The sequence below is a fragment of the Schistocerca americana genome, chromosome 1 (assembly GCF_021461395.2).
Source record: "Schistocerca americana isolate TAMUIC-IGC-003095 chromosome 1, iqSchAmer2.1, whole genome shotgun sequence".
In the NCBI taxonomy this organism is placed as follows: domain Eukaryota; kingdom Metazoa; phylum Arthropoda; class Insecta; order Orthoptera; family Acrididae; genus Schistocerca; species Schistocerca americana.
The window spans coordinates 1,164,332,940-1,164,358,530 of record NC_060119.1 but is presented as its reverse complement, the minus strand read 5'-3'; the positions used below and the strand labels follow the sequence as shown (position 1 = coordinate 1,164,358,530).

Genomic DNA, 25,591 nt, shown 5'->3' with positions numbered 1-25,591 from the left:
TTTTGCGCTTCCTGTATTCCTCCCATGCGTACATTAGCTATCAGCCAGAGTTACTCCCTGTTTCTTACATACTCTATGTGGCTCGTAGGCTGACACTGTTTACCAACGACCCACATAATTTACAATTTTCGCCAGTATTCCTTGCCATCTTACAAGTGTAGCAGTTTGCAGAAAGTGTAACATATAATTTCCTGTTTGCACTTCCTGATTACTGGACTAGTTTCCGGTAGATGGGAGAAGAGCGTTTTGTTCGGCCTGTACTTCATGGGCCGGTCTTTTTCGAATTTTTCATAAATGATTAGCCGTCTGTGCTCATTCAATGGTAAAGAATTTTCCCGAGTAGGCTGACGGTTCCCAGCACCTGTTGGAGGAAAAGATCTGAAAAATATGGACAGGAATCATCATCGTCTTGAGGAGCGCTATTAGTGGAAGCAGAAACTTCTCTATCAATGTGCATATATTTTGCCTAGGAGGCTAATTCACTGAAGGACTTCATTTTAAAACAATTTTGTGGAGCGGTTTACAGTTCGCAAAATCGAGGAGTTGGCCGGCATCCTAGAGTGTAGTTCTCTGAAGTGGAGGTAGTATTTTCTAAATGTAATTTTGTAGTCGGAAAAAAATGTTCGTCCATGGTATGTGTTGTAGTACCAACAACTGAGATAACCGCCGGCCGGTGTGGCCGAGCGGTTCTAGGCGCTACAGTCTGGAACCGCGTGACCGCTACGGTCGCAGGTTCGAATCCTGCCTCGGGCATGGATGTGTGTGTTGTCCTTAGGTTAGTTAGGTTTAAGTAGTTCTAAGTTCCAGGGGACTGATGACCTCAGTAGTTAAGTCCCATAGTGCTCAGAGCCATTTGAACCATTTGAACTGGGATAACCCGAAAGTGCGTGGTCGTAGATTTATGTTGGTAATTCCCGTTGTTTTAGGCGATCGTTGCCGTATAACGAGTGTGCAGGGGCCTAAAATTAGGTTGTAAAACCAAGTAGCCAGCTGGATGGTGGTGTGATCTCCTTAGAAGCCAATAAATTATGGTAGTTTCCGTGGAGATTTGAGAGACATATTCTTGTTTGACTTTCCCTACTGACTCTGAACAGCATTTTTGCTTTGTTGTTGTGGAGTTAGGAGCCAGCTGGAGATGCTGCTCGATATATTAGTGGTTGCCATTTCCTAGACTGAAAGGAACATAATGTGCTGAGTGTTTCAAAGTAAACAAAACTGTTACAGTCAGAAAAATATGGATTAGAATACACAGGTAAAGGTAGATAAATAAACCTTGCCCTGTTACGGTCGTGAGTTAGAGTATCTGTATTTATTTAATCTGCCTTTATCTACATAATCCTGTACCTTTATTCCCTATCCTTTAGACTGTAACATTTATTTTTACTTTCATAGGACGTCATTAGATTAAGTTTGCTTTGCGACGTCGCCAAGCAAATGCTAGCAGACTCATCTGCACTTTTTTCTGCAACAACAAAATAAACGGGATTTGATTAATACAAGCAAAGAATACCGAAGATGATACCTGTGCTAAGAACTCACCTAGTTACTTGGACGTAAAGTTACAGTTCTGAATATCGTATAGTAGTACCTCAAAATACACTGGTGTCCAAAATTAAAGCAGTAAACCGCGCCGGCCGGTGTGGCCGAGCGGTTCTAGGCGCTTCAGTCTGGAACCGCGCGACCGCTACGGTTGCAGGTTCGAATCCTGCCTCGGGCATGGATGTGTGTGATGTGCTTAGGTTAGTTAGGTTTAAGTAGTTCTAAGTTCCAGGGGACTGATGGCCTCAGATGTTAAGTCCCATAGTGCTCAAAGCCATTTGAACCAGTAAACCGCTATCTCTCCGTTTTGTGTCTAATTCACGGTATAATCATACAAAATGTCAACGTATGTCCGTACAGTCGTGTTCTGCACGGAAGGTGGCATTTCGGTAAACGGACAAGCACGTCAGCAATGACGTTATTGCACCTATCAGACGGGGTAGTGTTTGCCGGGTAGTCCCATATCCACAGTAGCTGTATATACAGTCACAGACGGTGCAATATGGCACAAAGAAGACGCTTACCAGACTCTCTGCCGTGGAGGTGTTTTGCGGCAGGACAGTCGCAAACTGATGTGGCCCAATGGATTAATGTGAATCGTTGTGTTGTTTCACGGATGTGGTGACAATGTATAGAGACCGAAACAGTACCACGAAGGCCAGGGCAGGACCGACCACGTGTGATGTCAAAAAGAGAGGACCGTTATTTGGCTTTAACGACACGAAGATACCGCCTATGTACTGCACGGCAGTTGGCATCTGACCTTGCAGCATCTAATGGACGTGTTGTATCGAGACAAACGGTGTAGAGAAGGCTTCGGCAGAGTACCCTTTACTGTCGTAGAGCTTCTCTGGTGCGTCATCACAGAATGGGATGTCTAGAGTGGAGTCGTCAACATGCTACCTGGACGGTCGAACATTGGGCGAATGTTCCTTTCGCAGATGGGGTCCCGATTCGCATCTGGAGGGAATGTCGAACACAATTTCGGAACCCAAACATAGTGGAGAAAGACAGATGGTTCAAATGGCTCTGAGCACTATGGGACTTAACATCTATGGTCATCAGTCCCCTAGAACGTAGAACTACTTAAACCTAACTAACCTAAGGACAGCACACAACACCCAGTCATCACGAGGCAGAGAAAATCCCTGACCCCGCCGGGAATCGAACCCGGGAACCTGGGCGCGGGAAGCGAGAACGCCACCGCACGACCACGAGCTGGGGACGAAAGACAGATATCGAGAAGGATCTTCACTGGTGTGGGCAGGGATTATGTTGACTACTCGAACACCTCTCCATGAACTCGGCAAGGTTTAACTGCCAGGTTTCGTGAAGAGATATTGGGACCTTAAGTGCGGTTGGTACGAGGTGGTGTGGGCCCAGACTTGGTATTGATGGACGATAATGCTCGACCTCGAAGAGCACAGGTGGTTGATGTTTTCTTGGAAACGGAAGATATTGCACGCATGGCGTGGCCTGCTCGCTCTCCCGATTTGAATACCGTAAACCAAGCCTGGGCTGCATTAGGGAGACAGTTTGCATCACGTCAGCAGCTGCCAACCACTCTCCAAGACTTGCGATCAGCTCCGCAGGAAGAATGGACGTTATTGCCTCAAGATGAGACTGATGACATCACTCACAGCATGCCCCGTTGTTATCAGGCCTGTATTGCTGCCAGAGGTGGTAACACCCCATGCTGAACACGTTAACCAGTTGCCGCAATGTGTGCGCAAATCCGTTCAGTTGGAAAAAATGAACATCTTTGTCTACCGTTATGCAACTTGCAGTAGTTCACGTTTTGTGTTCTTTACACTGTTTCTACTTTACTATCAGCAGTTTACACTGTTTTGTGGCAAAATAAAAGGACCTTCCAAAATTTCCGTTTGCTGCTTTAACTTTGAACACGAGTGTATATATAGTGCGTTGTTCTTGTCTTGCGTCCATAAAACAAAAGACGACTACATCATCTCCTTCAGACGAAAGAAGAAAACGGCAACAGGTTTACAGCTTCTCTTAGAAAACGTTCTAAGCAAAAAACGATTCGTCGTGAGTCAACATAAACCCCCTAGAAATTAAACAAACGAACACTGATGCTGATGGTGGCCGTGCGGTTAAAGGCGCTGCAGTCTGGAACCGCAAGAACGCTACGGTCGCAGGTTCGAATCCTGCCTCGGGCATGGATGTTTGTGATGTCCTTAGGTCAGTTAGGTTTAACTAGTTCTAAGTTCTAGGGGACTAATGACCTCAGCAGTTGAGTCCCATAGTGCTCAGAGCCATTTGAACCATTTTTTGAACTGATGCTGATGGAGGAGATGTATTACTATATTGGGTGTTGTGTGCTGTCCTTAGGTTAGTTAGGTTTAAGTAGTTCTAAGTTCTAGGGGACTGATGACCATAGATGTTAAGTCCCATAGTGCTCAGAGCCATTTGAACCATTTTACTACTATATATCCTACAGTATACTTTGAAAAGTACTAAAATGTTCTATGTCTCGAAAAGGTAATTGATTGAGTAATATGATGAGATTCAGAATAAACACAGCTGAGGAAAGCAAATAAAACAAAAATTTTGATAGTGTCGGTTCCGCAACGCCGCGCACCACCGCAGTGGCTTCGCCGAGGCGTGGTCTTAAGAGGAGGGCGAAATCTCCCGGGGACTAAGAGCCCCCGTGAGTGCGGCGTGAGTTCATTCCTTATTAATGCACACCATTAACTGTCCGCAGCAAAGAAAAGTCGCTCAGGGCGGAAACTTTCAGCGCCACAGGGTGCTGTCCCTGACGCGAAATTCCACAGGCCGTCGTAGACCGTAACGCCACAGGCTTTTTTATTGCTTTCATAAATGGAGATTACGTCTTTATTTTACATTACAGGTCTGTGGATCTCCTTTGGGAGTTTCTTTGCGGGCAGGTAAGGCATACTTTCTTGAGTGCTGTCGAGGGGATGCTTGAAGTTGTTGACCGTTCGTCATTTTCCAAAATTGTTATCTCCTTCCATTATTTTATTCCAGGTTTAGAATAATAAGTGCTATCAACAGCGGACCTCAAGTTGTGCCCACATTTCCAGAAAGTTGTGGCCTCGGTTCCTGGCAACCGGCTTCTACCTAATGTGACTTCGTGTCTGCATATCTCAGTTATGCGGCTGGATTCGTGACTGCCTGCCAGAAAGTCATCTGATCAAACGGAAGTGATATCTGTATTTTTCCAAGGACGTGTTACAGACCCTTTTCTGCTCTTAATCTACCGGGTGATTTTTTCCACTGTGTACAAACTCTTGGGTTTGATCGATCAGGGCATACGGAATAAGAGAGGTCTAATTAACCCATGTCCGGAAATGCATGGATTCCATTTCAGTCATACATTTTTACAGAGACTGCGACCCAATACGCGCTGTAGCATGCAGCGACAGTTACAGTATGTGTTGAGGAGATACTCCTAATTGCTTGTCAATTGGGGTTAACTGTGTCGTTGTCGAAGTTGGTTTTTCTGGTCTTTCTGTTACTGACATTAGTAAGTTAAAAAATGGTTCAAACGGCTCTGAACACTATGGGACTGAACTTTTAAGGTCGTCAGTCCCCTATAACTTAGAACTACTTAAACCTAACTAACCTAAGGACATCACACACATCCATGCCCGAGGCAGGGTTCGTACCTGCGACCGTAGCGATCGCGCGGTTCCAGATTGTAGCGCCTAGAACCGCTCGGCTACTCCGGCCGGCATTAGTAAGCCTTGCCCACTGTACGCATTAGAATACTGCAACTATTAAAACTGAGGATAATTCATAAAGAATCAGCTGCAAGCAGTTGCTTTTATAGGTGTTTATTTTTCCACAATCATATTTCAAGAAATTTGGCACACCATGTTCAGATGTTCGCATTTATCATTTTGCTGTGGAAGTTTGTAAGACAGCTATTGTAAAACGTCATATGTAAAGAAACAATGTTTGCAACATGTAAATAAATGTAACCTTATGAAGATGGGGTGAGCATGAAATGTATGTAATCTAAAAAAGTGAGTTTTGAAGAGCAATTTGTTGAGGTAGCATATCGGAAAAGGTATACCATTAATATCGGTATGAATATTAACATCACAATCGCTATAGTTTTGACTTTATGAACAAGGAGCGCTGCTGTCGCATCACGTGACGATCCGGCCCGTGAGCTTAAGTACGTATGTGAATCTGACCCCCACATCACGAAATACTGCCCGTGCCTGATCTATATAACGATTTAGGAGAAAATCTGAATAGACTTCTCAGACTGTTTCCATTTGATGTTGCCATTTGCCGTCCAATAAAGTACCCAGAGGATCGAATTAGACAAGATATGGTGCGAAAAGTGGCAGTTGAAGTTAAATAATGAATAGTGTGAGGTTCTCCAGCTGAATACTATAACAAATCCATTAAATTTCATTCACACTATAAATCTCACAAATTTAATAATTCTCAGTTGAACTAAGCATCTAATAACGAACAACTCAAATTGGAACCCTGCAAAAACAGACATAATGTATGCAGTGATACCGCAATCTTTTTTTATGCATTGTTTCTTATAATCCGTCTTGATAGCAAAATATTTATCACATGACCGGTTTCGGTTCCTGTAGAACCATCTTCAGATCTGCAAATTTCGGTTACAGGAGTAACCCGCCCATACTCAGCAACCTTCACATGCTGCGTCACATGTGAACCATTACGTACAATATGTTTCGGAAAAACGGACCAAAAATTGCGTTTCCTTGATAGGGCATTTAAAAAAAATGGTTCAAATGGCTCTGAGCACTATGGGACTCAACTGCTGAGGTCATTAGTCCCCTAGAACTTAGAACTAGTTAAACCTAACTAACCTAAGGACATCACAAACATCCATGCCCGAGGCAGGATTCGAACCTGCGACCGTAGCGGTCTTGCGGTTCCAGACTGCAGCGCCTTTAACCGCACGGCCACTTCCGCCGGCGATAGAGCATTTAAGAGATGTAAGAAACTTGCATGAGAAACTGCCTACGCCATGTTTGTCCGTCATCTTCCGGAGTACTGTCGCACGGGACCTTTGCCAGATAGGAAGACGGAGAACGACAACTCGTTTTTTACTCTGTTGAAAAAGGAGAGAGATCGGCACGAGTGTGAACCTCTTTCATTGCGGAGAATTATTTTCACGAAATTTCAGTCGTCAACTTCCTCTTTTAAATGAGAAAATATTTTGTTCAGGCCTACCTACATAGAGAGAGATGACCATCGCAATAAAATAAGGGAAATCAGAGCTCGCACGGAAATATTTAATTTCTCATTTTTCCCATGGGCACGCTCGTGAAAGAAAATGAAAACTGGTCTATGAACCCTTTTGCCAAACACTTAAATATGAAAGAAGATATTAAGTTGAATGCTGCGAATCATTCATCAGGCACTAGTTATGACCAGAATTCCATGATTGACAGTCAGTCACGACGTTTAAATCGGGACTCCCACCTCCGCTTTTCGTAAAGCGATTTCCCACTACTTACCAATACGTTAATATGTTAATCACCTCTTACATTTAACTGTAGAGAAACAGCCATCGTGTCAACTAAATTTTGAATGGACACAACTAATTTCCATTGGCCATTCGTATAAAACCAGCGGCGTTCGAAAAACCAATATTTGACCGGGGTAACAAACTGGAATCAGCCCTTTAAAAGTAAACACCATAGTGGAAAACGGTTTACGATATTCGGTTTTCGTGTCCTGCAGACTGTGTCGCATGTAAACGTGACAACGACGGCACCTCTGAGAAATTTTTATTATCTATGACAAAGTGTTGCTTTTCACTTGTTTAAATCATTTTGCATATCCTATTCATATTCCGACGATTTTACTAGGGGTTCAACGACAGAGTCATCCGCAAATAATCTAAGGGTGCTGCACACTTTGTCTCCTAAATTGCTGCAGTAGATTGAGAATAACAGAGGACCATAACACACACCTTGAAAATCCCAGACACTAGCTCTGTATCACTACTTGACTTCCTGTCGATTTCTACAAAATGATATAAAATTATTAATTCAGTCGCCCAAGTGATGTGATGACCCATAAGCGAACAATTAATTCACAAAGGGGCTTGTGAGAAGTGATGCCAAGAACTTTCTGTGAATCTAGAAATATGGAATCAACTTCAGATCCCCTGTCCATAGCACCCATTACTTCGTGTGAATAAAGTGCTAGATGTGTTTCGCAGAACGCGATTTTTTCTGAACTGGTGCTGGTTATATATCAATTGATTGTTTTCGTTGAAGTATATCATAATGTTCCAAAACGCTATGTTTTCGATAATCCTACTGCAGATCAGTGTCAACGATATGTGTTGTGTTGGCAGAAGAGCCAACACCGTCTTACTAGTGGAGGGAAGAACTATACTGACGTGAGGTCTGGAACATGACAAGGAATTAGAATTCAGAAAGAGGACGTAATTAGTTTGATGCGTAACTTTAATCCATTAATAATGAACGTCGCTCTTGACGGTACATGATTCACAATATTACTGTTCAGAATACATTCTGGAAGTAACTGAATATGGCGCCTTGCTAGGTCGTAGCAGATGACGTAGCTGAAGGCTATGCTAAACTGTCGTCTCGGCAAATCAGAGCGTAAGTAGTGAGTGCACCCTCGCTAGCAAAGTCGGCTGTACAACTGGGGCTGGTGTAGGGAGTCTCTTTAGACTAGACCTGCCGTGTGGCGGCGCTCGGTTTGCAATCACTGATAGTGGCGACACGCGGGTCCGACGTATACTAACGGACCGCGGCCGATTTAAAGGCTACCACCTAGCAAGTGTGGTGTCTGGCGGTGACACCACAATATGGATCTATGATTCAGCGGATTTCTTCTGTTTCCTCTCTTGTGCATTGATGTGACCTGTGTAAATTTCTGGTCTTTAGATACAGATCTCACACGAAGCTAAAGAAGAACTACATTTTGCTGTAGTATTCTTGTCTAGTGTGAAGAAATTCACCTGACAAAATTAGTTATTATCGATCATGCTCATTCGCCACGAAAAGGTTTCGTTCACTTGTATAAGCTCGAATGGGTGTGGTCGGAATGGAAGGGATTTTCTGGCGAGGGAGTCGTCTCCATGTTTCGCGTCCGCAGTGCTGGGCGCCACTTTTCACGAAAGAAAATACGGCATAAAACGTAGTCCCTAGCGCTCGACTGCGCAGGGAGCCTGCGATTTTATACGAGCCCCGGGGATGTATAGAAGTAACGACTTTTTAACCCCGGCCGCACTTGAGCCGGTCTATCCTCCGCAATGCCAGTTGTAAAATGATGATGGCTGCGCGGCCGAGCGCGCCTGTCGTGCAGGCAACCCGCTCGGCGGGAGAGCTGTGTGAGTTGCAGATCTTATTGAAACCCAGCGGTGCGTGTCAGCCAGATTTACGTTTATTGCGCAGCAATTTGCGCAGAGCAGTTACAAAAAAGAAAGGAAGGAAATATTGCCACGTGTCACCCAGTGTTGCCACTTCAGGTATTCACTTGCCGGCGAGCGAGTGGCCAACGAATGGGTTCACTTTTGTGCGCCTCGTGGTGGTATATCTGTCACAAAAGCCCTTTTCACGTGGATATTGCTTTACTTCCAGTAATGTTTATCCCTACGAAGTTCGAAAACTAGATCGTTAATTGTAACTACAGTATGACTGAAATTAGTTGGCATTTGGCCTTAAAAGGTCTGAAATTGCGAAGCTGTGTCGACAGGTAGTCTGCAGGCAGCTACTGCGCCGAAAAAAATATTTTTAACGTCACGATCTCCTACAAAAATCACATAAAAATATGAAATTCGTGCGTATTGTAGATCGGTTTAGAGCATGTCAAAAATATGGTTGCGATTTTAGTTAAGTCCAGAGATTTGATAATTTTTTGAAACAGTAGAAATGTGTCTGAATGAACGGTGAACTGATGAACTGTGTCTGAATTCCAACTCACACAGGAATTCCCAGATTACGGAGCTTCCTTCGTTTTGTTTTGGTGCTGACAGAGCTCATGAGTGCGAAATTCAGTTCTGCAGTCACTTTTGCAGCTGTCGTCTTATTTTGCACCACAGCCCTCTTCAGTTACCGTCTGTCACGATCGCTCAGCACACACTTTCACCCACGCTGTGACTTAGCGGCTGAAGTTCTTCTGCTTTCCGTTTATGCGGCATAAATCTTCGATACGGTGCCGCTCGAAACACAAACTTTTTCTCTGCCTTAGTTACGCAAGCACCGCATGAGCAGGAACATTTATTCAAATAACAATAGCTAAGAGTCCAATAGAAATAGTGAGAACATGCGTCAGATATATTACTCGGTATGTTGTTACACGAAATAGACCTGTAAGTGGTTGTACCTAGGACGCTTTGCTGTTGAGCAAACTGAAGGTTTCTTATATGTTGATCAAACCTTCTCACATCGTCAACAACGTAAGGAAAAACAGTTTCTCAGTAAATCTCATATCCACAGCTCAAGCCTTCACAGAAGTAGCAAAATACTGCATCGGGCTTGACTCGTCTCTTTTCTGCTGTAGATACGAGTAAACCAGGTGTTTCGCATTACACAGTAACGTAACATATTAACTGCTCAGTGTACACCCATCCTAACTACCGAATATTTACAACGGAGAACCAGCGTACAGGAGGTTGGCAAATGTAACTTCAGGGCAATGTGGAGACGTAACGTGGGTACCTGCTCGTTGCCCTACCTTAATTAAATTCCCAACCCAAGCACATCAGATATTAATGACACGGCTTCCTACACAGCTATCTCGCCACGAAATGGTTTAGTAATGTAATGAACTTCTCCTTATGCGTTCGTAAAGCCATGCCAGTTTTTTTAGCAACACGAAATCACTGTTGCACTTTTTATAAAAATATTTTCACTTAAAAATTGGGATGGAGACTATCGAGGGTAAAGATGGTGATACTTCACGACTTTTTGTTAAATTCTCGAAAATTTTATGTAAAACTGGAATTAACTCTTCGCATCTATACCTATTTAGCGTTTACTTTTGTCGTAGAACTTTCGGCTTGCTTTATTCTGTAAAAGATTTTAATTGCAACAAAAATGGCATGTTATGTACACATTAGTCTTTTTTGAGGGTCAATTGTATAAAGTTTTATCGGAATATGAAAAAAGTGATGATTTACGGAAACACAGTCTTCTTTATGTAATACAGGCTGTTTTATTCGAATTAGTCTGTTCTACCTACCACCCTCTAAAATGCAATTTCATCCTAAAATATTTACTATTCCTCCTGAATCATACTACATATTCTAAGGACCTGGACAAGGCCGGAACAGCTGAGCGAGGTGGCGCAGTGGTTAGCACACCTGACTTGCATTCGGGAGGACGACGGATCAAACCCGCGTCCGGCCATCCTGATTTGGGTTTTCCGTGATTTCCATAAATCGCTTCAGGCAAATGCCGAAATGGTTCGTGTGAAAGGGCACTATCGATTCCCTTTCCCATCCTTCCCTAATCCTAGCTTGTGCTCCATCTGTAATGACTTCTTTGTCGACGGGACGTTAAACACTAATCTCCTTAAGTGCCGTAAGAATACAAAAAGGTCTGTAATCAGTGTGCCATGGTATCATCCTTTATGGGCAATGACTTGACAAGAACATGTTTGAAGGCCTCAAGGAAAACACTTGTGATCATGGAATGCCTATGTGATCAAAGGTATCCGGACACCTGGCTGAAAATGACTTACAAGTTTGTAGGGCTCTCCATGGGTAATGCTGGAATTCAGTGTGGTGTTGTCCCACCATTAGACTTGAAGAGAGCTTCCACTCTCGCAGGCATACCTTCAATCGGGTGCTGGAAGGTTTCTTGGGGAATGGCAGCCCATTCTTCACGGAGCGTTGCACTAAGGAGAGGAATCGATGTAGGGCAGTGAGGCCTCGAACGAAGTCAGCGTCCCAAAACACCCCAAATGCGTTCATAGGATTCAGGACAGGACTCTGTCCATTACAGGGATGTTATTTCCCTGTAACCACTCCACCATAACCACTCCGCCACAGGCGGCGCATTTTAAACAGGTGCTCGATCGCGTTGAAAGATGCAGTCGCCATTCCCGAACTGCTCTTCATCAGTGGGAAAACATCAGTGTTGGCCTGTGCTGTGGTAGTGCTACGTGAAACAACAACGGGTACAAGCCTCCTCCATGAAAAATCCGACCGCACCATAACACCACCGCCTCAGAATTTTACTGTTGGCACTCCACGTGCTGGCAGATGACGTTCACCGGGTACTCGCCATACCTACACCCTGCCATCGGATCGCCACATTTGGTACCGTGATTCGTCACTCCACACAACCTTTTTCCACTGTTCAATCGTCCACTGTTTAAGGTCCTTACACGAATCGAGGCGTCGTTTGGCATTTACTGGCGTGCTGTGTGGCTTATGAGCAGCCGCTCGACCATGAAATCCACGTTTTCTCACCTCCTGCCTAACTGTCATAGTACTTGCAGTGGATCCTGATGCAGTTTAGAATTCCTGTGTCATGGTCTGGATAGGTATCTGCGTATCACACATTACGACCGTCTTCAATTGTCGGCGGTCTCTGTCAGTCAACAACTGCGGATCTAGCAATGCTTAGGAGTGCGGGAATCTCGCGTACAGACGTATGACACAAGTGTCACCCAATCATCTGACCACGTTAGAAGTCCGTCAGTTCCACGGAGCGCCCAATTCTACTCTCTAACGATGTCTAATGGCTACTGAGGTCGCTGGTATGGAGTACCTGGCAGTTGGTTGCAGCAGAATGCACCTAATATGAATAACGTATGTTTCTGGGGGTGTCCGGATGCTTTTGATCACATAGTATCTCTGTTATTGTGGGCGATAGTAATCATTTGGACTGTGGTGCTGGTGCCCAATAGAAGCTGATCTGGTATCCATTGTGGATTCTGTGAGGGGATTGCCAGTAACATAATTAAGCTAGAATATTTCGAAGGCACCGTCATTTACGCCCATGAAATAATCGCTAAACCTCTGTTTTGTAAACTCTGATTAATTTTCCAGAAGTACTCGATGACATACACTACTGGCCATTAAAATTGATACACCACGAAGATGACGTGCTACAGACGCGAAATTTAACAGACAGGAAGAAGATGCTGTGATATGCAAATGATTAGCTTTTCACAGCATTCACACAACGTGGGCGCCGGTGGCGACACCTGCAACGTGCTGACATGAGGAAAGTTTCCAACCGATTTCTCATACACAAACAGCAGTTGACCGGCGTTGCCTAGTGAAACGTTGTTGTGATGCCTCGTGTAAGGAGGAGGCATACGTACCATCACGTTTCCGACTTTGATAAAGGTCGGATTGTAGCCTATCGCGATTGCGGTTTATCCTATCACGACATTGCTGTTCGCGTTGGTCGAGATCCAATGACTGTTAGCAGAATATGGAATCAGTGGCTTCAGGAGGGTAATACGGAACGCCGTGCTGGATCCCAACGGCCTCGTATCACTACCAGTCGAGATGACAGGCATCTTAACCGCATGGCTGTAACGGGTCGTGCAGCCACGTCTCGATCCCTGGGTCAACAGATGGGGACGTTTGCAAGACAACAACCATCTGCACGAACAATCCGATGACGTTTGCAGCAGCATGGACTATCAGCTCGGAGACCATGGCTGCGGTTACCCTTGACGCTGCATCACAGACAGGAGCTCCTGTGATGGTGTACTCAATGACAAACCTGGGTGCACGAATGGCAAAACGTCATTTTCTCGGATGAATCCAGGTTCATTTTACAGCATCATAATGGTCGCATCCGTGTTTGGCGACATCGCACTGAACGCACATTGGAAGTGTGTATTCGTCATCGCCATACTGGCGTATCACCCGGCGTGATGGTATGGGGTGCCATTGGTTAAACGTCTCTGTCACCTCTTGTTCGCATTGACGGCACTTTGAACAGTGGACGCCTCATTTCAGATGTGTTACGACCCGTGGCTCTACCCTTCATTCGGTCCTGCGAAACTCTACATTTCAGCAGAATAATACACGACCGCATGTTGCAGGTCCTGTACGGGCCTTTCTGGATACAGATAATGTTCGACTGCTGCTCTGGTCAGCACATTCTCCAGATCTCTCACCAATTGAAAACGTCTGGTCAATGGTAGCCGAGCAACTGGCTCGTCATAATACGCCAGTCACTACTCTTGATGAACTGTGGTATCGTGTTGAAGCTGAACGGGCAGCTGTACCTGTACATGCCATCCAAGCTCTGTTTGACTCAATGCCCGGGCGTATCAAGGCCGTTATTACGGCCAGAGGTGGTTCTTCTGGGTACTGATTTCTCAGGATCTATGCACCCGAATTGCGTGAAAATGTAATCACATGTCCGTTCTAGTGTAATATGTTTGTCCAATGAATATCCGTTTATCATCTGCATTTCTTCTTGGTGTAGCCGTTTTAATGGCCAGTAGTGTATTTTTGTATTTACTTGTATCTCTTACACAGTCCCGCCAAGCAGTGTCTTCAACCGCCCGTACTATCTAATGGACACCATTTAGACGTCCCCTTTCCAGGGTACGAGTTTATAAGCACCAGATGGCTCGCACGATGGACGCCGCGTGAGAGGAAGGAGGTCGCAATAAGGATTACGAGTCGCTGCTACGAGTTTCGCACCCGACATGCGCGGAATCTCCCGGCGTCCACGACGTGGCTACATTTCTAGCAACTTAGTAGGTCACTCCGTAATTACGTCACGCCTGGAGCTTCTCAGACGGTCTGCACTTCATGCGCCACCCTGTGGGGTTAGTAGGGTGGGTAGGGGTGAGGATGGGGATGGGGGGCGGGGAGAGGGTGTCTGCTCCGCCTGGCAACAGTCTACATGAGGCGCAAGCCGGTCGCTTTAATAACGGAGTCATTTTCCGACTGCATCCTTATTAAAAAATCGTCCAATATCCCGGCCAGCCGGTCGAAGCAGGCCTAATTGCCCGGGCCGGAAGAGAAAGAAGGGAAAGTGGTGGTGGGATTGCAAATCGGACCCTGCTGGCCACCTTCACACTAGTCTCGCCGAGTGCAACACAACTTGCTTGGAACACACACGTCATGGAAACAGTACATTTAGGGGAGCATCCCGATTCTTTCTTCTTAGCCAAAAGGCGTCAACGATACACCAAGATGCGATCAAACGGAATATCTTCCCAGACTTTCATTGGCTCGAGCTAAGCGTTTATCCCGGTACCTAGTTGCAGATAGGTTGTCTAACCTCTTCCGCGTGCAACAAAAATTTGATTTTCAATATTTTGCGTAATAACTGACCGAATTTAAAAATTTAAAACGCTGTTATAAGCTACACGTTAAGAGGTCTACATTTACATCTACATTTATACTCCGCAAGCCACCCAAGGGTGTGTGGCGGAGGGCATTTTACGTGCAACTGTCATTACCTCCCTTTCCTGTTCCAGTCGCGTATGGTTCGCGGGATGAACGACTGCCGGAAAGCCTCCGTGCGCGCTCGCATTCTACATTCGTGATCTCCTCGGGAGGTATAAGTAACGGAAAGCAATATATTCGATACCTCATCCAGAAACGCACCCTCTCGAAACCTGGACAGCAGGCTACACCGCGGTGCAGAGCGCCTCTCTTGCAGAGTCTGCCACTTGAGTTTGCTAAACATCGCCGTGACGCTATCGCGATTATCAAATAACCCTGTGACGAAACGCCCAGCTCTTCTTTGTATCTTCTCTAACTCCTCCGTCAGACCGATCTGGTACGGATCCCACACTGATGAGCAATACTCAAGTACAGGTCGAACGAGTGTTTTATAAGCCACCTCCTTTGTTGATGGACTACATTTTCTAACGACTCTCCCAGTGAATCTCAACCTGGCACCCGCCTTACCAACAATTAATTTTATATGATCATTCCACTTCAAATCGTTCCGCACGCATACTCCCAGATATTTTACAGAAGTAACTGCTACCAGTGTTTGTTCCGCTATCATATAATCATACAATAAAGGATCCTTCTTTCTATGTATTCGCAATACATTACATTTGTCTATGTTAAGGGTCAGTTGCCACTCCCTGCACCAAGTGCCTATCCGCTGCAGATCTTCCTGCACTTCGCTGCAATTTTATAATGCTGCAACTTCTCTGTATACTACAGCATCATCCTCGAAAAGCCGCATGGAACTTCCGACACTATCTACTAGGTCATTTATATATATTGTGAGAAGCAATGGTCCCATAACACTCCCCTGTGGCACACCAGAGGTTACTTTAACGTCTTTAGATGTCTCTCCATTGAGAACAACATCCTGTGTTCAGTTTGCTAAAAACTCTTCAATCCATCCACACATCTGGTCTCATATTCCGTGAGCTCTTACTTCGTTTATCAGGCGACAGTGCGGAACTGTATCGAACGCCTTCCGGAAGTCAAGGAAAATGGCATCTACCTGGGAGCCTGTATCAAATATTTTCTGGGTCTCATAAACAAATAAAGCAAGTTTGGTATCACACGATCGCTGTTTCCGGAATCCATGTTGATTCCTACAATCCATGTTGATTTCTAATCTTATATTAAAAGTTTCACAAACTAAGACAAGTATTGTGGTTAAAAACTGTATGTTTATCTTGAGCCAGTGTAACTGACGGTGCGTAAATACCCCGAACTTACTCATCCAGTAGGTTCAAGAGTGGATTAACATTCAAAGTAAAACGATATCGACGATGAGCTTGACTGATGAAATGTAAAAGTGAAGAAGCAGTACAGGATCTGCTGAAAGGAATGAACAGACTAATGACTATGGAATATAGACTGAGAGTGAATCGAAGAAAGACGAGAGTATTGTGATGTAGCAGAAATGAAAATAGCGACATACTTAACACTGTAATTACTGATCACAAAGTAGATGAAGTTAAGGAATTCTGTTTCCTAGGCACCAAGATAACCCATGGTGGATGGAGCAAGGAGGACGTAAAATGCAGACTATCACTGGCAAAAAGAGAATTCCTGGCCAAGAGAAGTCTACTAGTACCAAATACAGGTCTTAATTTGAGGACCGGCCGCGGTGGTCTCGCGGTTCTAGGCACTCAGTCAGGAACCGCGCGGCTGCTACGGTCGCAGGTTCGAATCCTCCCTCGGGCATGGATGTGTGTGTGATGTCTTTAGGTTAGTTAGGTTTAATTAGTTCTAAGTTCTAGGGGACTGATGACCACAAAGTCCCATAGTGCTCAGAGCCATTTAATTTGAGGAAGTTATTTTTGAAAATGTACGTCTGAAACACAGCATTGTATAACACTGAAACATGGACGGCGAGAAAACTGCAACAGAAGAGAATCGACGCATTTGAGACGTGGTCGTACAGAAGAATGGTGAAAATTAGGTGGACTGATAAGGTTTGCAATGAGGAGGTTCTCCGGAGTATCGGAGTGGAAGGCATATGTGGAAAACTCTGACAAGTAGAAAGGACAGGATGGTGAAACATCTGTCAAGACAACAGGGAATAACATCCATGGTACTACAGGGAGCTCTAGACGGCAAAAACATTGGAGGAAGGCGGAGGTTGGAGTACATCCAGCAAATAATTGAGAATTTAGGTTGCAAGTGCTTCTATGAGATGAAGAGTTTCCCACAGAACTGGAATTCGTAGTTGGCCGCGTCAAACTAGCCAGAAGGCTGATGACTGAAAAAAAAAAATTGAAAATGAGAATACTCAGCGACTTCCGACAGATTTGACCCATTATTTCAAACCCTTACGAAACTTTTTATCTCCTACACACACCCTAAAAAATTATGGAAAGAAAATTTTTTATTCCTTACTATGTTTTCAATAATCATGCAGTAAGACTTCTGCATCAGACATGATGTTTTAATTTATCACTTCTTTACTGCCACCTCTATTCGCGACTTAGTGTGCGCACAGTACCCTCATATACCACTGAATATAGCTGCAAAATTATAGCACTCTACAGCACAAAGTTCAGGAGAGTTGGCTTCGTAAACAATGAGATGCGTGAAGAACCTGCTTTTGCATAAAATGAAGCGCAAATTACCCGGACTATGTTCATCCAGTGTTCCGTAATGAGAGCACTTAGCGACTTCCAATAAACTTTAAGCATAATTTCAAATCTTTTCTAATCTTTTTCCCTCTTACATGCTTAACGACAAATATTTAACACACTAACTCATTTGTAAAGTAATCCGACGTTTACAGCTGTTTTATACCAGGACGTTCGGTTCTTTAAAGAATCGGGGGTATCTGACTAATAGAACCCGTACGTTATAGTGCATTGCGAATTTTCCAAAGAATCAAAAGAAGCATTGAGTGTTCTCTAACGAAGGGTAACAGGACCTCTAATGTTTCATCATTTATAAACGCTTTATCAGACAGGATTAGAAGGACTATAATATTGTTCGTTGCTTATGCTGGTGGGTACGGAAAGTATTTTCATTGAACGATCGTAGGAAACTGCACAGAGATTTGGATAAAATATCCAGATGTTGTAAGGAATGGCAGCTGTCTTTAAATACGCATAAATGTACGAAAATTGATATAACAAAGAGAAAGAAGCCGACAGAATCCAATTGCAATAATACTGGTTCACATCGTGAGTTCTTCATAGCATATAAGTATTTAGGCGTTTTACTAACAAGACATGTGAAGTTGGACCATTACGTAAATTATTTATCAGGGAAGGCAACCGGAACACTTAGACCTTGTTCGATCGATCCTGGGATAATGCTATGCACCTGCAACAGAACTCACATACAAAACGCTAGTGCGACCAGTTCCAGATTATTGTGTCAGTCCTTATCCGCTACACATAATAACAGAGATCGAACGAGTTTGTGGATGCTCTGCTAGAATTGTAACAGGTCGGTATATCCTATACGACAGCGTAATAGAAGTGCTCCTGGAACTGAAATCAGAATGCTTGGGAGATAGATGACGCGATTTTCGCGGAACCCTTTTGTGAACATTTTCAGAAACTAAATTCGGTAGGAAGGACACAGCGTGATACCTCAGTTGGAGAGTCACCGACAAATATTTAAATAACTTCAGAGGTGCTCGTTTCATTGCGTTGGAGCCGTTACTGTTCATGTTATATGTTAATGATCTTGCACACAATATTAATAATAACCTCAGGTTGTTTCTAGCTGATGGAGTTCTCTATAATGAAGTTCTGTCTGTAAAAACTGCACAAATATTTAGTTATATCTTGACGCTTTGGCAGTGTCTAAATTAAATTATTTCTTGCTGGAGAATGCAGTAAAAAAGCAGCATCAGTTATTTATAGTTGGAATCGCTAAACTCGTACAAATATCTGGATGTAACAATTTGTGGGGACATTAATGGAACGATCACAATAAATCGGTCGTCTGTAAAGCAGGTGGTAGACCTCGTCTCATTGGCAAAACACTAGGGAAACGCAATAAATCTACACAGGAGATTTGGTGCCAGTCTGCCATCACTAACTCACTTTACAACTCATATGAACTTCCCAGCTGTCCCCTTTTCTTCACATGTGTCGAACCTTGCTTTTTGAAGTGACGTCAAGCCGAAGGTTGACGTCGCAGGGCTCCACACTTGTACACCATTGCAGGGAAATGTGGTAGGCACAATTGAACCAAATTTCAAAGTTCTGCGTCGCAATGGGAGACAATTACGAGGTTTCGAAAATGTGATAATCTTTTTGTGCAGTGTATAACAGCTGAATTAATACACATCATTTCCTGAGCTTCCCTGTACTCAGCATAACCGTTCGAAATGAGTCACCATGCATTTTTACAAATTTCCGGCTAAGTTGAAAAAATGGTTCAAATTGCTCTAAGCACTACGGGACTGAACATCTGAGGTCATCAGTCCCCTAGACTTAGAACTACTTAAACCTAAGGACATCACACACATCCATGCCCGAGGCAGGATTCGAACCTGCGACTATAGCAGCACCGCGGTTCCGGACTGAAGCGCCCAGAACCGCTAGGCCACCGCGGCCGGCTGGAAAAGTTGAACCCAAGCATCAAAACCAGTTTGCAAAAATTCGCGATTTTGACTTTAAAGCTGTTTTAACTTCGTCCATTATGAAAGTAAATGAGGAGACTGTAATTGACGTCAGCAATGTGCAGCGTTGGGTGAAGAAGTTCGCTAGCGGAGAAATGGACGCTGAAGAAAAACCTCGCAGCGGTGACATGTGTCACAGATGACAACCGAAGATGTGCTACTGAAGTGATTCGAGGAGACAGGTTCGATAGAGTTCACAGTCAGCAGCGAAACCTGGCTTTTTAAAGTCATGGGTCAAAAACCAAAGCCCGGAATTTTTCCAAACTGGTGCATCGATGGCGCAATTGTGTTCAAACGCATGGTGACTCTGTTGAACGACAGTGTCGTTAGAGGACAGTTCAGGCTATACGACGTCTACTAATTCCGCTGTTGTACGTTCGTTATTAAATTTTTTATGACACATGCGGCATTACTTATTGATCCACCCCCGTATACTCGCTCTGTGGCTTTGAGAATGAGGTAAGAAAGTTAGGGCACGTATAGACGCTAAAATGCACTTTTTATTCTCTCACTAGAAACGCATATGGAACAGTAAGGAAATCCGATAATATTGCTACTATGTACCCTCCACCATGCACTGTACAGTGGCTTGCGGAATACGTAGGTAGATGTGGATGTCGTATGTTCTGCCCCGCTTTAGTGAGACCAGCTGCACTCGCTAATTCCGGGAGACACCCCGCCGGCTTTGGGTAGCTAACGCTGAGTCCAGGGTCGTTAATAAAAGCACCACTTTGCCATAAATTGGTGAGCTGAAAGCGGAGGAAAGAGACAGAGGGAGGGAGGGAGGGGGTGGGAATATATACGCGCGCACAGTGCCTTCTGCGAGTAATGGTCCGCCGCGCCAGAAATAGACGCGAGATAAGATCCTATTCCTGTAATCACCGCCTAGAGCCGCGATCTGCCGGAATTCGCTCCCTTGTTCCATCACGGCGCCGAGCTCTTCCCGGCGTTTTCCCCGGCTTTTCTTCGCGAGGAGGACGGAGACGTCATTAGCGGGGCTAAAGTCTGCGAACGGTCTTCCAGAACTCTTTTGTTTTTCGAGCATTTAACTTCTAGGAATTTTTTATGCGTCGAAATACTGCACCTACGCTTTTATCCGTCTCTTGGAAACAAGGCGGCAGCTTAATTCAGTTTCTACTCCGCAGCGAGATATTGTGATTCAAGAGTTTGCAACTGATTAACAAAAGGTATCTGAACGTCAGGGGAAAAAAGGAAGAAATGACCTGTTAAAGGAATGCTGCATAAAAACCAGAGTTATATCTGGCGTTCCCCAAACAAGTGTGATAGGGTCTTTGTTATTCTTTTCTTACAATTTGAAATCACTGTAAAAGGGTTTACAGATGATGTCACCTTTAAGCGTTTGGTGAAGTTAAAAGCAGCTGAAAACGTATTATAAAACTGAAACTTCCTGGCAGATTAAAACTGTGTTCCCGACCGAGACTCGAACTCGGGACCTTTGCCTTTCGCGGGCAAGTGCTCTACCAACTGAGCTACCGAAGCACGACTCACGCCCGGTACTCACAGCTTTACTTCTGCCAGTACCTCGTCTCCTACCTTACAAACTTTACAGAAGCTCTCCTGCGAACCTTGCAGAACTAGCACTCCTGAAAGAAAGGATATTGCGGAGACATGGCTTAGCCACAGCCTGGGGGATGTTTCCTGAATGAGATTATCACTCTGCAGCGGAGTGTGCGCTGATATGAAACTTCCTGGCAGATTAAAACTGTGTGCCCGACCGAGACTCGAACTCGGGACCTTTGCCTTTCGCGGGCAAGTGCTCTACCAACTGAGCTACCGAAGCACGACTCACGCCCGGTACTCACAGCTTTACTTCTGCCAGTACCTCGTCTCCTACCTTCCAAACTTTACAGAAGCTCTCCTGCGAACCTTGCAGGAGAGCTTCTGTAAAGTTTGGAAAGTAGGAGACGAGGTACTGGCAGAAGTAAAGCTGTGAGGCTGTGAGTACCGGGCGTGAGTCGTGCTTCGGTAGCTCAGTTGGTAGAGCACTTGCCCGCGAAAGGCAAAGGTCCCGAGTTCGAGTCTCGGTCGGGCACACAGTTTTAATCTGCCAGGAAGTTTCATATCAGCGCACACTCCGCTGCAGAGTGATAATCTCATTCTGGTATTATAAAACTGTTTGGGCAAGGTATCTGAATGCTGCGAAAAGTGGCAACCAAGCAAGAAAAATAAGAAATATATCAGCCTCCACGTAAGTACTGCAAGATTTATATAAAAAGAGAAATACATCTTGAACATGATGAAGACAGCTGACGGTGACAAGAAGCACACGAGGAAGGGGTTGAAGCAGAATAGTAAAAAAAAAAAAAAAAAACACAAAAAAAAAAAGAAAACGCCTATCTTTCCGCTGTGAGATACCATGATACCATGGAAACAGCGACAGAATGCCGTAGCATGGCAGGGACAGACAGCAGTAGAAAAAGATAAAAATATGACGCCAATCTTTGGACTATGAACTAAAGAGGAAAAAATTCCTTCAGAAATGCGGAAAGTTTTTGTGCCGTTCGTTCCGAGCCGATAAGCAAACGCCACGCCGGGCGGCGAGCTGTCGAAAGTGAGACAGATAACTGTTCAGTGCGCCGGAACGAGAGAATTGTCGATTCGCCTCATTGTCCTAATTTTACAGCGGCCCGCGGTCGGTCGTCCGGCAACGCCGCGATAAAAGAGGCGGAGAGGACGACTGGCAGACAGCGCAGATACGCAGCTTGCCGTGATAGCACCTGCGGTCGGTCGCGTCTTGCGCGCGTGAGCCGCTTGTCGAACCCTATCGCGTCATCTGGCGCAGCAGAATTTCCCATAAATTTTGCTACTGTGCTGGCAGGCGATAGCGTCGCTGGATGACCACGAGCTGTCGCTGTTAGCAACGCGTTTTGGCAGAGCGTCATGGCGGCTACTTCTGGCTAGCCAACGAGGGGACTTTGTGGGGCTGCCAGTGGGAGATGCGCGAGTAGACAGCAATCGCCTTTATGGCGGCTGGTAGACGAAGCGCGATGTTACGGTTTTGTTGGGACATGAGGTTAACTAAAGCGAGCATGATTTACAGCTTGGCAGTATCCATCCCGAATATTTATTTCTTAGTTCTTGACATAGGTCTATAACCCAACCCAAAACAGTGTTTGGGTTGGAACATGTGAGCCTAATATAATCGGGAGAAATACTTCGTATTCTTATTATTTCCTCGTGAGCTAAGTGAGTACAACTGTGAAGCCACCGTATTGAATTATATACTCAGGAATCACTGCCAACATTTCTCCGCATCTTACGCACGTACTATTACTCTGCCGGACGCGGAATGGCCTGAAGTACGGACGTTTATGTTGCTGCAATGCATCCTACTATGTTCTTCTGTAGCCTGATTATCTAATCGAAGGCGTAGACACATTTATACTCCAAGAGGATGCAAAGTGTAAAAGCATACACTTAATTAACTTGTAGAAAGCTGTGTTCCAGTATCCACTTACAGCAAACAATTTGATTATATTTAAAGAAAAGACCTCGCTGCATGTTATGGGGTGTAAAAGATTAGAGTGACACACTGCCCCCACCCCCTCCTGTAATGTTGGTGACAGATTCGTCTGTAGCACAGTTCGAGGTCTAGCTTAGGTTGTAATGCGACAATCTTGTTCTGAATTGGTGAAGCCAACGTATGTAAAAAAGGGCTCCGGTAATACAATGATCTACATGGTAGTCAAAGACAATAAACATAACACGATGAAAAAATTATCTTGAAATTAAACAGCCGCCCGGTGCGGCCGAGCGGTGCTAGGCGCTTCAGTCTGGAACCGCGCGACATCTACGGTCGCAGGTTCGAATCCTGCCTCGGGCATGGATGTGTGTGTTGTCCTTAGGTTAGTTAGGTTTAAGCAGTTCTAAGTTTTAGGGGACTGATGACCTCAGATGTTATGTCCCATAGTGCTCAGAGCCATTCTGAAATTAAACTGTTTTTGATTTACTCTGGGTTTACGGCAAGTATTTCAAAACATCCATAGTCCACTCATATTACATGAACACTCACACACTATTCACATTTTAGTCACAGCTTTTCAAATTTTATCCATATTTTACAGCTGAGAACGTGACAATTTAAATACACAGGAAGTATGAATAAAAAAAACCTTGAGTCACAATTTTTTATATTTTATTAAATTAAGCTATGCATTTCAGGTCCTGTGGGTTCATCGCCTAATACATAATTTACATTTGCTCTTGTGTGAGGCGAAATGGATGTTCCTATTATGAGAAGGTTAGATTTTAGGTTTTACATTTCGTGATTCAAGTGCGGTAAATAGTTGAGAAACACTGGAAAAATGATGAAAAACTTACCGACCAAAGAAAGAAGAATATTTTTAACCTTTTGAGGTCGGCATACGTTGGTCTATTCATAGTGTTGTTGCACATCACGTTACTCAAGGTGCACATTTCTTTACACATTTTAAAAACACTACATAGATATATTTTAATGTGATAAGATCATCATTTAGTGTCAGAGACAGGGTAAAAGTTTTAAGCATTAAGAAGTTGACATATTCATGGAATACGTTTAAAATACATTTTAAAATTACTAATTATTTTAGTATTTTAAAGTGCACATGTCACCTTCCTAATACTCAAAATCTTGACCATGTCTGTGACACTAGGTGGTAAGAAAACTTCTTCTTTGATCATGTTAAACATCATCGGTGAAGTTTTCTTCAAATGTCTAAACAAACATGCGCCCTGAGATACCTGAGGTGCGACAATAGAACGTTCCATGTATCGTGATCTAAACAATGGAAATTCTGAGAAAAATAAAAACACAGAATTCAATTTTCTAAAGATCTGCAAGTGGTGCAAATTAGGAATCTGTTTTCCCAATTTATACCAGTCGGTACATAAAATATACCACCCTTATAAACTATATCCCTGAGCTGAAACGTATGTATTAGTCTAAGTTTAAGGAAGTGTTCCAAATTTTAGTTCTTACGTTACTATTTGCAGGCATTTTAACATAACTTGTTCCTTCATTTCGTCGCTCCAGCATAGTTTGAGTGAATTCACATTTTGTACTTCATGCGTCTGGTCATTTCCTTCATTTGATCTTCCTCACACGACTCACTATTCCACTCCTCTGTTTTAGGAATTAGTTTCTGTGATGGTTTCATCGCAGATTCTCCAGAATACTTCCTTTTCACAAGTGGAGCTATAGTTCTATAATTCGGTTATCTTTTCTGTTGTATAGGCTATTCGTCAGCTCACAGGTTCCTTGGCTAAATCTTGAAGATTTGCTTGGAGCTTTCATCATTTTCCTCTGAATCGGTGATATTTCTTGAAGGGACAGCTTCACCCCACGTTTTGCCTACCATGACTTGTTCTGCATTGAAATTATGGGGCAACCCGTTTCGTTCTGCGAAGACGAACGCAGGTTTTCTTACGTCCGACATGATAGCACCTAACATGATCTCTTCAAATGTAAGAATATGCTCTTCCAATTCGATTTCTAATCCGTAGCAGAACACTTTGCTGCCGCCAATATCTTTTGTTTTTATTTTCACTATGTCTCAATTGTTGCCTTGGATACATTTTACATGCGAGAACATTCAATTAATTCATATCTCCATTTAGATATATCGTTACAGCGAAATGAATTTCGTCTGTGATGCACATTCGATAACGCCCTTCTGTAGCCCTGCTGTGATACAAAATAATTATTTAACAAATACACTCTGATAAAAAACAGACTATCTACATCTACATAGATACTCCGCAAGCTACCGTATGGTGCGTGGCGGAGGGTACCCTGTGCCACTAATAGTCATTTCCTTTCCTGTTCCACTCGCAAATAGAGCGAGGGAAAAACGACTATCTATATGTCCCCGTATGAGCCGTAATTTCTCGTATCTTATCTTCGTGGTCCGTACGCGCAATGTATTTTAGCGATGGTAGAATCGCTCTGCAGCAATTCCACTAGCTATGTGTGCAGTGTCTTCGCGTAGTACAGAGAAAGAGGACGGCGCGGCTGTTACTGGTGG

At 44.1% G+C, this 25,591-nt stretch overlaps 1 protein-coding gene and 1 non-coding gene across 2 annotated transcripts in view; one reads left to right on the top strand and one right to left on the bottom strand.

The window, feature by feature from the left end:
* LOC124619568 (RNA-binding protein Musashi homolog Rbp6) overlaps positions 1 to 25,591 on the top strand; it is a 1,335,315-nt gene that overhangs the window by 883,353 nt on the left and 426,371 nt on the right. The window lies entirely within an intron of this gene.
* Trnas-cga lies at positions 20,991 to 21,065 on the bottom strand. Its single transcript has one exon. It is a non-coding gene; the product is annotated as a tRNA-Ser (tRNA).